General features: G+C 35.4%; 1 protein-coding gene and 1 long non-coding RNA gene across 2 annotated transcripts in view; one reads left to right on the top strand and one right to left on the bottom strand.

Annotated features, from left to right (window-relative positions):
- Ror (tyrosine-protein kinase transmembrane receptor Ror) overlaps positions 1-14,442 on the top strand; it is a 236,107-nt gene that overhangs the window by 173,491 nt on the left and 48,174 nt on the right. The gene's annotated exons all lie outside the window — the stretch shown is intronic.
- The window catches only part of LOC148937947 (uncharacterized), a 43,794-nt gene continuing 41,096 nt past the window's right edge, over positions 11,745-14,442 (bottom strand). Inside the window, exon 3 of the long non-coding RNA XR_016140128.1 lies at positions 11,745-13,757. This is a non-coding gene — a long non-coding RNA (uncharacterized LOC148937947). The remainder of the gene's footprint in view (positions 13,758-14,442) is intronic.

Below are 14,442 nucleotides of genomic sequence, written 5' to 3' on the forward strand. Positions count from 1 at the left end.
CCATATATATGCACGCTGACTTCATGTTTCTCATCAAGATATATATTATGCAGTTTATCGATGTCAAGGTATAAAAAGGCGAGAATACTTTGTTCCTCTTTTGCTTCAAAAGTTGATCATCTTAAGTTATGCCAGTGTACACATTATGCACATTTACTATGCGTGGAGTAAATGAGAAACACGAACCTCTCTCTGCCTGAAAACACCGGCGGGGAAAAAGTGCGAGGCAAAAAAAAAAAAAAGAAAAAAAGAGGTGAAAGAGGACGAAGGGAACAATGTGCTGCTTTTTACCGTAATTTATCTCAATTTGATTGCGGGAGACATTGCGGCTCGGCTTGGCCACCTTCTCTTTCTCGCATACAGCGACCAAGTAAAATTATGATGGTTAGAATATGCCCGATGTGTTGCAGACCGCTATTGGTAGCCCGATTAATTCGATTGATTGAGACATGCGTTAAATTATATCGCGGTTAATTCCGCCTATCGTGCTCTGCGGCAGTGCAATTTGCAATTTTCCTGGCGCAATCGTGTGGATATGTGCACTTAATGGCAATGGGAAAATTAATGCGGTCGCGTTGATCAATATGCATTTCGATCAACGCCATATTACATTTCAATAACATAATTGAACTTATGAAGGCACTTAATTAATTTAATTCTAAAAATTTTGTACATTATGACCGCTTCTTTTTAAGGCAAGCTATGAATCAAGCCATGAATGTGAGGACGCTTAATATTCTTAAAAAATGCTAATCCGGTAATGCGGGACATTTTAAACATTTTTATTCAGATTTTTCTTATTTAATTAATTTTATAGTTGTTTATATAATTCTAATTTTAGTTAGAGTGCGTGATTGTAGTATATCTTGTAGGGCGGAAAATAGGAACCGGCGACGAGGATAAATTTGAGACAAGCTCGAGATATGTTTGACTTAATCGTGAGATCGCCGCGGGATTTTCCGTCAGACTCGTTGCTGACGTCGTTCGTTCTTTCCTTCTCTCGATTTCGCTCGCGGCAGTCGCGGCACGCAACAAACGCGCGCAAGGAACCGCATACCAAGGCGCATCCACCATGGTGACTTTGACGCGTGCATAAATCCAAGGGGGGGGCGTCCCGAGCGAGAGCATTGTGAGGCTTGTCAGACGCTCGTCTCGCGCCTTCTTTAGAAACGCCATTTCTCTGCGTCACGCGTTCCTCGTTTCGCGATGCAGCGATCCTCCTTCCCTGTTCTTTTCTCTCTCTTTTCACTGCCACTTCTGATCTCATTATGCCTAAGCGCGAAACCGCTGGATAGTACAATAAGTCTTTTATCCGTTGGACTATTGGACTCCGAGATAATCTCACAAATAAACTTTGCAATTTGCTCTTTGTTGAGTCGTTTAAGAAAACTCATACGGTACAGCAGAGAATAGATCTGAAAGATACAAATCCTTCAAAATCCTTGTGCAATTCTATTCGAGAAATAATATTGCATATATATTTTTATATGATTAATAATAATAAATTTTATATTATTTGTGTTTCTTTTATCAAATATACTTATTTCTTAAATTTAATTAATAAATATTATCTTAAATTATACGTTATATTGAATTTACATTTGATGTTTAACGAATTCTGTGAAGAATTCTGCATCTTTCATTATTTTCGGATACTTTAAAATTCAATATTATTTTAATTTCAATAATTCTTCACAAAAGCGTATCACAAAACTTCTTTTCAATACTAACAACTCATTATTCTTTGAAAGTTTTGTCAATGAAGCGGTGCTGCTTAATTGAACCTTTCTCACCTTTCCTGAAAAAGCCCAGGAGAGCACGGTCTCTAACACGACGGCCAGAAATTAAGTTTTCCAAAGGATCCGCGCGACCCTCGCGATTATGCGACCCGGAATACGATCGGTCCTTTACAGAGGGAGTCGCGCTCCCCAACGTGTAAAATTTTTAAGTCTCGCCTTTGAATGATGCGTTTTCGGGCGCGACGTACCGAGCCGGGCCGAACCGTCCGTATGAAGGAACGGCCGTATTTTGACACTGCTGACAGCGGGTCCTTATTCTCATGGTAATTCTGTGCCAACGACGCCTTTTCAGGAGTCCGTTTCCCTCCGTGTCACCGCGTTGTCCTTGACACGAAGGATCTTCTGAAGATCTTCCCCCGACCTCCAGCCGACACCTCATCGCGAATCGTTAACCAGCGAGTGCTTGCTCGTTAAAAGAGCACGTTCTTCGCGTCCTCTCTCTAAACAAGATTTCGCAGATCTCACAAATTTGCTAAAATTGATTGCAAACCAAAGTTACAATCACCATCTATTTTATATATGATGAGACAAAAATAAAAATGAAAATAAAAACAAAAAATATCTTTTGAAATATTCGTTTAGGTATTTTATAGAAAAATATTTTATAGTTAAATAAAAATAGGTGATATAATAAGCATTTCTCCAAGGAAAAGTTAATAAATAAGTTTAATAAATTAAAATAAAAGAAAATAAGTTTTAAAAGTAAATTTAATAATTTTTTATTTTGAGCTTATATAAACTTCAGAATACATTTGCAATCAACTATGTACAATTATTTTGAATGATTTTGAAACGTAGAGGCTCAATACTAGAAATATATTTCTCCCTTAACAATTTTCTTCTAATAATTCCACCAAATAGTTAATTTTTATTATATGTAAGTTTTACTTACCTAAAAGATTTATATAATTCTTATATTGGAGGAGAGATCAAATTTGTAAGGCAATATGTGCTATATGAGCTGAGTATAAGCAGAAAGTAATTTCTTAGTCGAGGTTGATAACCGTATCTAATGCGTGACATCATTTTGCCAGGACGAAAGTGCGCCATGAAACCGTCGAGTGCTGTGTGCGAATTTGCCGGATCAACGAGTCTCCGGTGTAATATCGCATATGAGTTTACCCGATAGGTAGTTTCTCCTGTCACAGGCAAAACGGAACGAAAAGAAATTTATTCCTCTTGTATTGATCAGAAGACTTGAAGTTTTTATAAAAATAATGAATAAGAGTTTGAACTGCGAATATTGTTATTATGATTAAACTATATAAATTAAAAAAAATATTTTTTTAAATATTCATATCTTATAAGAAATAATTTTGTTATAATTATTAACTTTATATTCTCAAGTATTTAAGTTTCTTTGAATTTACATAGATTTTTAGTTGTAATATAGTTCATTTAATTATGTTAGTTCATTCATTTAAACTGTTGTAAAAATTGTATATACATTACGGAGAAAATTAATTCACAATTTTATAACATTTTTAAAACATTTTTACATAAGATTGACCTTAACGTTAAATTATTATACAGAAGCGCGTTTATAAATAATCCACAGAAATAATTCAATTTTCCTATAGGCATGGCAGCTATTCCTTCAAATTATAATACATTGAAAGAGCAGGTAAAAATAATAAATCCAGTAGTCATTTCTCATCGTATAAAAACTCTTGAAGTAACGTTGCACATCCAAATATATCGTTCTACGAGTCATGACTCGCCATAAAGGCGGTCAAAGCGTTAAATGATATAAACGAACTGTCGGACGTCACAATAGGCGTCCGTAACTTCGTCGATATTTCACGGTCGCACAATCGACCCGAATGCCGTCGAGGCCGTTTTATTTTGATAGCTGGCACAACCGCGTCACCGCAAAGGTCGACAAGAGAAAAGGGAAAGAGGATGCCATTTTCGATTATTATGGGACATCACAATGGCGAAGGGGAGGTTGTTGGCGCGGTCTAGCAGGCCTTTCGCTCGGTGGTATTTACGGGCTCTCGCATAGTGAGTGCGTTAGAAAGCGGAAGTACCCCACGGCACTGGCGTAGATATAACCTATTTAATAGCACGAACATAATTATAACTTGTAACATTTTTGTATCCGTAAAAGTTAAGATTTATCCATGATAAATATATATGTATCAGCGATTTCCTCGTTATTATATAGATATTCGATCGAATATTTATATAATCACAAACTACATATATTTTGGCATTTTTCAACGACAAAAGATACGATGCGCGAAAAATTAATTATTTCTTGTATAACTTCATCGATATTACATCTATTATACAACTATAGGATTATTCCTATTTCAAATTAAGAACTCAAACTTTATAACGCCTCATCTTCTATCTAACATTTTATTGAAAAAAGAAATCAAGATAAAGAGCTTCCTCTTTACGTTTTGAGACTTGAGTTCGATAAAGTGTGCGGTTTTCTCTGGCGAGCGTGACGAAATTAAATTTTCTTAAGACGGAATGTGCGCTCACCGGTTACGTAAGATCCGCGCGCGCGTTCAGCGTGAAATTATTTGGGCAGCGTCGACGACGCGAAGTGAAATTTTAATGCGAATCCTTGCGACCCGATGCGAGTTATGCACGACGACGGTGAGCTTTAAAAAAACGGTGTGCCAAGCGTTTTAAAAGCCGCTCGCGGCCGACGACGACCGTGTCGCGGCTCTCTGATTTATCGTTCTCTTCCGATTTCTTTTGTGCCGCACGCGAACAACGAGCGGCACGTACCGGCTTTACGAGTATCCGCGCTTTTCGCGGATTACACGATCGCGTCTCGTTACGGAACATAACAATACAGAGAGAAACACGGGTTCACGTTCCGTATGATATATTAAATTGCGTCCCATTTGATCAGATAGCGCCAGTAATAATGGAGAACAATATCAAGTATATTTCTTTTCTTCAATTTTTTAAAATTGAAAAACATTTTATCTATAATTCTCAGACTTTTCTTTTTTATATGCCAAAATTGTTATTTATCGTTGTAAAAATACAGTAGCAACATTTCTTGCTTGCATTTTACAATTTGGATATTATTGTTCTATTTTATTTTATAACATGTTGCTGTATAAGCAAATGCAATTATATCAATCATATCGCAATATGTGCTATCTATGAAAAGTGGGAGAAAAATTTTAATAATTTTTTTCGTGCGCGTAATTGAATAGCTTTACTCGGAATAGCGAATATTAAATTTTAAATTGTTAGAGATTAAATCTGTTGGATATTAATTGTAACTAAACAATTAATTCTATTTGTGAAATCATTTTTTGAGAAGATTGTGAAATACGGTAGAAAATAATAAAACTTATTTGGATTTTTACAATATTAAAATGTATTGTAAATTATTATCTTTTTACTCGGTCAAGCAGTACAGAGATAACCAAAGTGGATTTAGCTCGAATGACTATGGAACAGAATAGTTGGAGTTGGTCAAGAATCGCTTTAGGCAACTGCCCGCCAGAGCCCGCGGCAAAATGGGGGTTTGAAGGCTTCTACATGAGGATCCATCGGACACAAAGAGAGAGAACGTAGCTTAAAGTGGTTGTGGCGGACAACCCGGTAAACTTTGAGTCAATTCACTGTTGCGGCTTCCTTCACCGCGTTAAACCCGGTTTTCCCCCAGTGAAGGACGTTTCTCTTGAGTATCTAATCGCCAGGTACAACGACGAAAGTTGCTAACGACGACGAGGAGACCGGCCATCGAAAATTGCGATCCGTGGATTGACAAACGCCATTTTCTACTCAGTACTTTTCGTCGAAACTAGATCCGCGACGAAAGTTTAATTCCGGCTTTCGATTCAGTTAACCCTTTAAATGCACGAGTTCTCTTTTCGGCGAGCCACTTTTAAACCTAAAGCGGATTGTAGAATGTATAAGCCCGAATCGAAATTTTTTTCCTTTTTACCTTTTAATCTCATCGCACAATCCGAATTTTTACATTTAATTTGACATCTTAAATATCCAGATCTAGCTTTTGATATTAACTAATTTACTCTTATTTAGAATTGTAAAATTTTCTCTCATATTTTTGAAGTTGAAAATCAGAAATTATTCCTTTGAACTTCAAAATAGAAAATTGTTCGTTTGAAACGCAAAATAGGAATTCAATTTTTATATAACTTAAACCTAACGCAATTTTTTCGGATTTATAAAAATCTTGAAACTGCAGTCAAAGATAGATATAAAATTTCGATTCGGGAAGGCACGATCGAGAAAGATAAATATCTTCAGATTCCTCGATATTTAAATGTAATTTATCTTTATAAGTAAGGATACTTCAAAAGAATAAATCAATATTATAAATAAAGGTGCGTCAAAAGAATAAATCAATATTCCGATCCCCGCTTTCGCTAGAGAATTTGAAAGGATAATGACATGCGTGGCGCGTGTATCAGTCGCCACATGTATGTAACAGTCGATGAAAAGTCGCAAAAGAAAGTACTGCGACATGCATATCGAAACCGCATCAAACGCGATATATTAACGGGTTTAAAGGGTTAACGGGAGGGTGTACGTGTAATTTACAGTGATCACGTTCCGCGCATAACGCGGCTCGCGCCCGGGGCGCATATTTAACGCGCTAATAGCCATGGTCGAAAGCCCGCACGGTCAGCGCGGCGGCGGCGGCGACGGCGGCAAAGCCGCCGGTGTTTTAAATAATCTCAATCGGTCACACGTTTCGTCACGGTACAGCCAAGCTAGAAACACGTTTTTACGGACGACGACACGCAAAATCGACACGCCGGCGCGATCGTCGATACGTCTGCTCGACCGGAAAATATTACGCGCATGGATTACTCTCGCGCACTTTCCCTCATTTACAGATTCCGCGATAGGCCAGATAGAGACAAATTTGTTGCGATAGAAATTGAGTAGAAGGATTTTTATGATCTTCACTTTGAATATTTTGAAAATTGCATTAAATTTGTACAGAAAGAAGCTTTTTTGGTGTTATCTCCAAATAATTTTTCAAGTTTTTTAAGAAAAATTCCAAATTGCTTCATTGTAATTTTATAGTATTATTAGTCGTTAATTTTGAATGAGAGAGTTTTACAAGACACTGTTTTCAATTATAATAGAACAATCATGTTAAAAAGATCTTCATGCAGATGAACAGGCAAAGACATGCTGATGTTCAGTCTGTTCCGTATAAAAAAATTCTGGAAGCGCGCGAGATTTCTACGAGGTCGTCGATTTTTTGAGCCATTTAAATGCAAAGCCCGTGCTACGAATATCCCTTAAATTAAAAGAATATCGTACTTTTTTCCGCGGAGCTGAATAGGATCATCCCTTCTTCGTCTCTTTCAAAATGTCGGTTTCTCTTTTCGTCTATTCGTAGTGCGTATAATTTTCTACATTCTCTTTTTTTATTTTAGTTATAATGACATGCACACCGCTACGAGTATTAATCCAAAACATGCAGATATAAAAGTCGCGTCTGAATGTGTCAATGAAAACGATTCGAGGTACTCGTCAAGTTGAAGTCTAGCAACCGTTTATGGCTTCAACAAATACATACAAACATCGTCGACAGAACGTATAAAGGAACTCTCGCAGCATGGCACAATTATGCCATGTCAATTTTGCTCGTCAGGTCGCGAAAAAACGCGCTCAAAAAAGTCGGCGCGTGCGTCAATGAATTCCAAATGCCGATTAATTGTCGTCATGTTGGAATTAACCATGTCATGTCAAGGCGCCCGCGGCCACGTGTAGGCGCGGTTTTGTTTAAAGCTGTACCCCGAATGCATAATGACGGCTCGGTGATGTGCCGTTGGTGGGATGCCAATGTTGCGAATGCGGCGCCGCGTGTCAGTCTGCTTCTGACACACGCGGCCCGACCCGCTTTGTTTCGCGCCAGCCAGCCGTCTAGGAGAAATTGAAATTTCGTTTAGACATCGCGCCCGAGAGAGCAATGTCCCGATGACGCGCGTATGGAGGTTGATTAACCTCATCACTCAACGCACATTTTGTAGGAATTACGACGCGCGACGACAACGACACACGCCTGTATTGTTTTTCACGTGTGAATTCTAGTGAAAACGGCTTTCGTCAAAATTGTCCACATCACACATACACATACACACATAGGCATTCAGTACTATTTTACTCCTTTAAATCGGAATTCCATTTCTTGTGCCAATTAAGATTTAATATCAATATTATTATAGAGGAGAAGATAATTTTATGGATCTATGTATTACGGCCATTTGTAATATCTCTGCTATTAGATGACAAATTCTAGTAATTATTTATAGAATCATTTGTTTAGTGACCCGTCATTATGCAATATGCTACTTACACAATACGTGTTGTATAAAACATTTTTATTTTCGAGCATTTCAAAATTTTTCCAAGATTCATTTTAGCATTCGATTACACATACTTCTTGATTTTCTTAAAACTTGAGCACTATTATCACGTAAATGTATGTACACTTGAGTATTGTTTTTTGTTATTCAACATTTTATTCGACTATACATTTCGCAAAGTTAAACAACAGCATAGCATTTTCTTAGTGAGATCTTTTAAGCGTGCTGGTAATATAGTTTCTTTCGAGATTTTCATATTGAAGTAATTCTTGGATAATAATTTAAATTCAATTAAAAAATCTAAAAGTTTGTGTTGTAAAAACTGTCCTTTTCGCGATTTATCTGTAATTTATCTTCTAATTAAAGTAAGTCAGCATTTATCTTTATCTATTTTAAAACTTCACAATTATATTATAGTTCTTTCTCTCTAATAATTTATTTTAATCAAATATATAATTTTATAATACTGTCTTTTTTAAATAAAAAATCAATTTATTTATTTATTTTTGTAGTAGCTCATATTATCATTTCTGTTTCTCTTCGACCCATTATGCAGTGTCGATACATTTTTATAAATAACATTCGATGTAATAAATATTTCATAACTTGGAGCATCTATTGAATAACACTCTGATGAATATAATGATTAAATTTTCAATTAAAAATATTGATTATTAACAAAGTTATTATATAAAATATAAATGGATATCATAGTCATAATACATTTCTCCTCTAATAATGTATTTTAACAATTTTAATTTTATAACGAAAGAATAAGAAATATAATAGAATAATAAATAGATAAAAAAATTCGTCATAAAAAAATATCGATTCTAAATTTTCAACGAACCCCTTCGTTGAAGCTATAAAAAAATTGTCATCAATACGCTACCACTCTACGATTGGATTGGAAATTGTATTCTTAGGTTTCCGTGGCTTTCCGGGAAAGAGCATGGGGAAAAGCATGGGGAAACATACGGGAACGGTGACTACAATAGCGTTCGATTTTATTGGTCCTCTCCCACGAGTGGTGCATGCACATTCCGCACGTGCTCGTACACGTGGACGTACACGCACACACGCGGATTGCTCCCTTTTCTCATACGATCTGCGGGCGTTCGTTTTCGCGAGGGACGTATACCATGTAACCAGACACTTGCTGCAAATGGTTTCCGTACAGTGCACGTAGATTGCGGTTGCATCGTCCTATCGACGACCGAGTCAGCAGATCGGGACGAAGCGACACATACACATACACACATACACACACTTCCATGTGGGTATCAGAATTTCACGATTGTTTGTTATCACAAAACGCGCGAAATTTCTAACGTCGGAAAACCACACTTCGTTGATATTGATTTGGATCATATCTTACGAGACACACGAATAACGCTATGCTATTTTTTTATAAAATAATATCTCAAGGACATAAATTGAAGTCTTAAAAAATGAATTTTATTTTTAAGAAACCGAGAAAGGAATTTGCATTTCGTGAAAATAAGTAAATTTTTATTCCGATATGAAATTTTTCAATAGGAATATGAAAATTGATTGGATACGTATATAGTTAACCGACTGAAAAATACGGATGCAATTTTCAGTCCAATGCTATTTTATGCGACGCAGCTTGTCTCTTTCCATAAATTGCGCGGCCACACTCGCGTTGTAATTAAAAAAAAAAGTATGACCGAATTCGCGCGACTCGATCCGTATGCAACGACACGGAAAATATTCGTATGCACACGATACCGAACGAATATGCATCGAAATTAGAAATCGTTAAAGAAACGCGGAATTTTAGTGGTGTTCGACGATCCATGAAATTTTACTCGAATTCAGAGGTCGAATTCAGATCGTATTACGAAAATCTGTTTAATTGTTGTGGCTTTCTGACACAATGCTATTATTAAGCGTTTCATGAACGTTCCATGACCGAATTATCTAGAATCGTTTTATTAATTTTGATGTTAGTCTCTTTGATAAAAATGTGAATAAATTGCCATTGTGTGAAAAGAAAATTCTTTTATATTTTGTCTTTTTTTAATACTTGAATATTTGTAGTTATGTCAGCTTTGTTCAGAATTGCGACATCGATGAAACGATAATAAAAATAAAACTAAAGAGAGGCTTAAAATAAGTCTGGATTTTTTAATTTAGTAAAAAACACACCATTTTCAATGAGCATGTTAAAACAACAAACTTTACACGTGATATAATAAATCTTATTATATTTGCAGTATTATCAACATGATAATTGAAAATGAAATCTGCGTTGACGATGTCTGCCAACTGGCATACGCATGATGTAAATATAAAACGCACGTGCGGATCTGCGAAATATAGGAATGCCAGATTTGTGCAGTTTCGACAATGTCCCGAATTCCGAGTGCGTCGGCTAATGTTACGCGTTCAATAACGTTTATCAGAAACCTAGGATTATGACGCGAATAGAATTTTTCGATGAAGAATTTTATTTACAAAGAGACTATAAATTCCTAATATAACATTTACAATATTCGACCATGGTGTATGGTAAAATATGTTTACACTAAATAAGTTTTTCTATATAAATACTTTTAAAAATATATAACGACATATACTATATAAGTTATTATATAAACAGAAACAAAGAATAATTATAAAATATTTTTTATCATCTCTCTGTAATATTAAAAACAGCGCTTTCATTAATTATTTGCTAAAATGCTTCATAAAGTTCTGCATTTTTACATAAAAAAATGTATATATAACGTTATATAATAATTTATTCATAATAAAGAGATAACTTGACAGTATTGCGCACACAAAGTGCGCAATACAATGTGCTATCAATACAATGCTATCTTTCTTCTTGGGCAATTGACTTGATTTCTCTTGACATCTGCACAATTATTTATCGATTAGTTCCCATTGTCATTTTAGTGGCGCAGACTGATACCGCGAGATCGTTACGCGGAATAAATTCATGACGCGAGGATTCGAGATAGCCGTCTTTATGAGTCCTAGGAGACCGTTCCTGTCAGCGACAGCCAGAAGCGGGATTAGTCACTCTCCTCAGTGTCCTGCGGTGCTACTTTTGTATTAGATGAACCGTCATGGTGGTTGAGGGCAGAAACAAGCGAAAGAATGCAAGAGCAGAGGGTCTTTCTGTGGCCGCAATCTCGTGGCGACAATTACGCGGTGGCAACGAAATGGCTGCTCAACGCTTTGTAATACCACTGCAACGCGGATAGGCGAGGTTAAACCGCAGCTTGCTTAATCAGAGTACTCTGGTTAAACAAAATTTTAATATATTTTTCGTACTTTAAAATACAAAATTACTTTAAATTACAAAATTCAAAGAAATTTTTATTATTCATATATTTTTTATGATTCATATATTTCAAAGAAAATAAATAAAGTCACTTTATCGAATTATCGTTGAAGAATATTTTATAAAAAAATCAATAATTTTATTAAATAATTAATGAAGAAAGACACTTGAATTTTGCACTATTAATTTTATGAAAATTTTCATGCTAGGATATTTAATATGGTTCTAACATTTTCAGTACCGTCAGTAATATTTTGAGTAAAATATGAATTTGGAAAACTACTAGGTGGTATTAAAAATGAACAAAAAAGTAGCATATAAATTTCCTATCTTTGTTTACCACAAATACTTGATTTACAGAGTGCTTTGTCACTGATTGCGCGATCGGAAAATCTATGCCAGTATATATCTGGCGGTGCATCTCCTACATATTTCATATATTAAAAATGTCACACGGCTTTGTCAATCAATATTACAATCTCGATATAGAAGTAGAGATGGGCGCTACGCGCCCGTCGGTATTTGTCATGTACTGCGCGCGCTTTTATTTTACATCGGCCAGAGATTTTTCTGTATTTATTTTGAGTGGATTTTTTATCGTGCGCTCTCGCCGAAAAACTCGCGGCACGGACGAAATTCGAAGTTAAACGTCACTTTGCAATCCGAGCGGGACGCATCCGAGATACACGGCGAATAAAATTCGTATTTTTTCCATATCAATATTTGCAAAACTTCTCTGTATCCGATCAAAATCCCTGCGTCGCAGCCTATCGATGATAAAGCACGTTCGGGAGGGGCAACAGGCAAAAAAATTTTTTATCACCGTTCCAACATGATGGACTATAATCAAATCGATGGCTCGGCGCAACAAGGTTGTAAAACAAATTATTTTTGAAGTGCTCATCGATGGAGGATGTATGTTTCTTGCTAATAAAACGAAATTTTATTAGCATGACAAATATGACAAGCCAGAAAAATAATTTTAGGATAAATTTATAGCATGCATTTCAAAACAGGATATTTATTGGAAAATTTTTACATAAACTTCAGTTTTTTCACGTGAATTTATTTCTCTTTGGAGAAGTGCCATGCGTCATTTTTAAAAATTCTGCGTGAGAATTTTTTATTTTTTGACATTTAATTTTCCAAAATAGGCAATAGAGAGAAATACATATCTTATGGAGAAATTTATTTTCTGCATTAGAGAAATTTAATATTTAGAGTTACAACATTTGTGCAGCAAACTATCAATGCTAATACGTGTGGCGAATAAATCGAGTTGGTCAATGGATTGAAAGGCGACGCTCGCTGGAGGGTGGGAGTTTAAATTTGTTCTTGGCACCCGCTAGGCTGACGTTGCGGGAGATATTGCAGGAGTGGATAATTTACTCGATTATTTAATAGCTTTGGCTACGGCTACGAGCCAAGACTTACACGTACAGCATACTACGAAGCGGACGACGTGCGCCCGGATGTTGCCAACTTTTATGAATGGAATTATGACATAACGTCGACAAAATTGCGCTCTTTCGAAATCACGTCACGGTATGTCGCACAAGTAAAAGCAGGAAGACGTGTTTATGCTTATGTGCGTAGCAATTTGATTAAAAGTGCATTGATTATGTAAAATCCTGTATTATAAAAAATTTTATTAAATAATATTCTGTATTATACATTACGAAGTTATATACGAAGTTATATTCAATTTAGAAGAAATAGGAAAATATAATTCTTCACCTTTTCAAAAAATAAAAGTTCCATTAATTCAAATTTAATCTTTTATATTTAAAGTAATTTATTTATAAAGAAAAAACTAAAGAATATCTTTATATTTTCTAGGAATATTTTCTTATTTATTAACCACAATTTTTTATAAAGTTGAGATAATTTTCTAAAAATATGACACATATATAAACATAATGGTCCGGTATTATTTGTATCCAGCTTTTCAATTACGGCATGCTGAGCGACGTCACGTGTTCTGTCCCAGAATGGGATTCCATATTAAACCTCTTTCACCGACGGATTACTCATTACTGCGCTAACAACCTCGGAAGCGTGCCGACCTTAATCACCATTCACAAATTAATCTCGCGGTACCGCCGACCGACGGTATCGTTTGTTGACGGCACCGTCTAGCCAAATATATTACCTGTTAGGCTCCGGAAGACATGCGAGTAAGTTATGATTGTGTACATGGAGATTACTCCTCTGACTTCGGCAAATATATCCGTTGTACCGGCTGTAATTTAATCGGCGGAATGTCGAGAATTCGATGCGTTAACCCTCCTGAATCTGCTGTGCACAGGAACGCTGGAAAAATTGTTAGCTCGACATGATAAAGAATGAAAATATAGCCGAATTTCGTAGAATCGTAGAATGTCAGAATAATTTTGATTAAAGCATATATATTGCGATAAAATGTAGTAATTTATTATTTCCATTTAAATTTCAAGTTTAAATTTTAAGTTTATTAATTAACTTTTAATTATTGCAATCGTAATAGCGAATGAATTGTTACGTCTCTTTCATACAATTTGATATTAATAAACAAGTAATAAACAACAATTATAATTTATGTTTGTGTTTAAAAAAAAAATGCTGCTTTATGTTTGGACAGACTTTTCACTTTATGTTACTTAAACGTTAAAATAGATTATAGAAAATATAATTATAAATGTTAAATAATTACAAGATAAAAAGTATTTCTCTCCATATTCTCTTTAATATTTCATAAAATATCTGTATTCAAACAAAGTTTGATCGTCTTAGGTGAAATGGAGTTCTACTGAGGTCAAATTGACCGGAAGTGCACGAGAATTAATTTAATCCTTCAGCTAAGTTTGATCCACTCTCGATTTAACATCAATATTGAATCGATAACGGTTCGTTTCACAACGAACTTCGCAAGAAAGTGTATAATCTTGCCGCAAGAACGTTAATTGACGTTCTATTAGTACAATAAAATACTAGACTTCACATTTTATGATCATAATCA

This window comes from Pogonomyrmex barbatus, unplaced genomic scaffold (assembly GCF_055798465.1).
Source record: "Pogonomyrmex barbatus isolate J1 unplaced genomic scaffold, ASM5579846v1 scaffold1, whole genome shotgun sequence".
Classification (NCBI taxonomy): Eukaryota; Metazoa; Arthropoda; class Insecta; order Hymenoptera; family Formicidae; genus Pogonomyrmex; species Pogonomyrmex barbatus.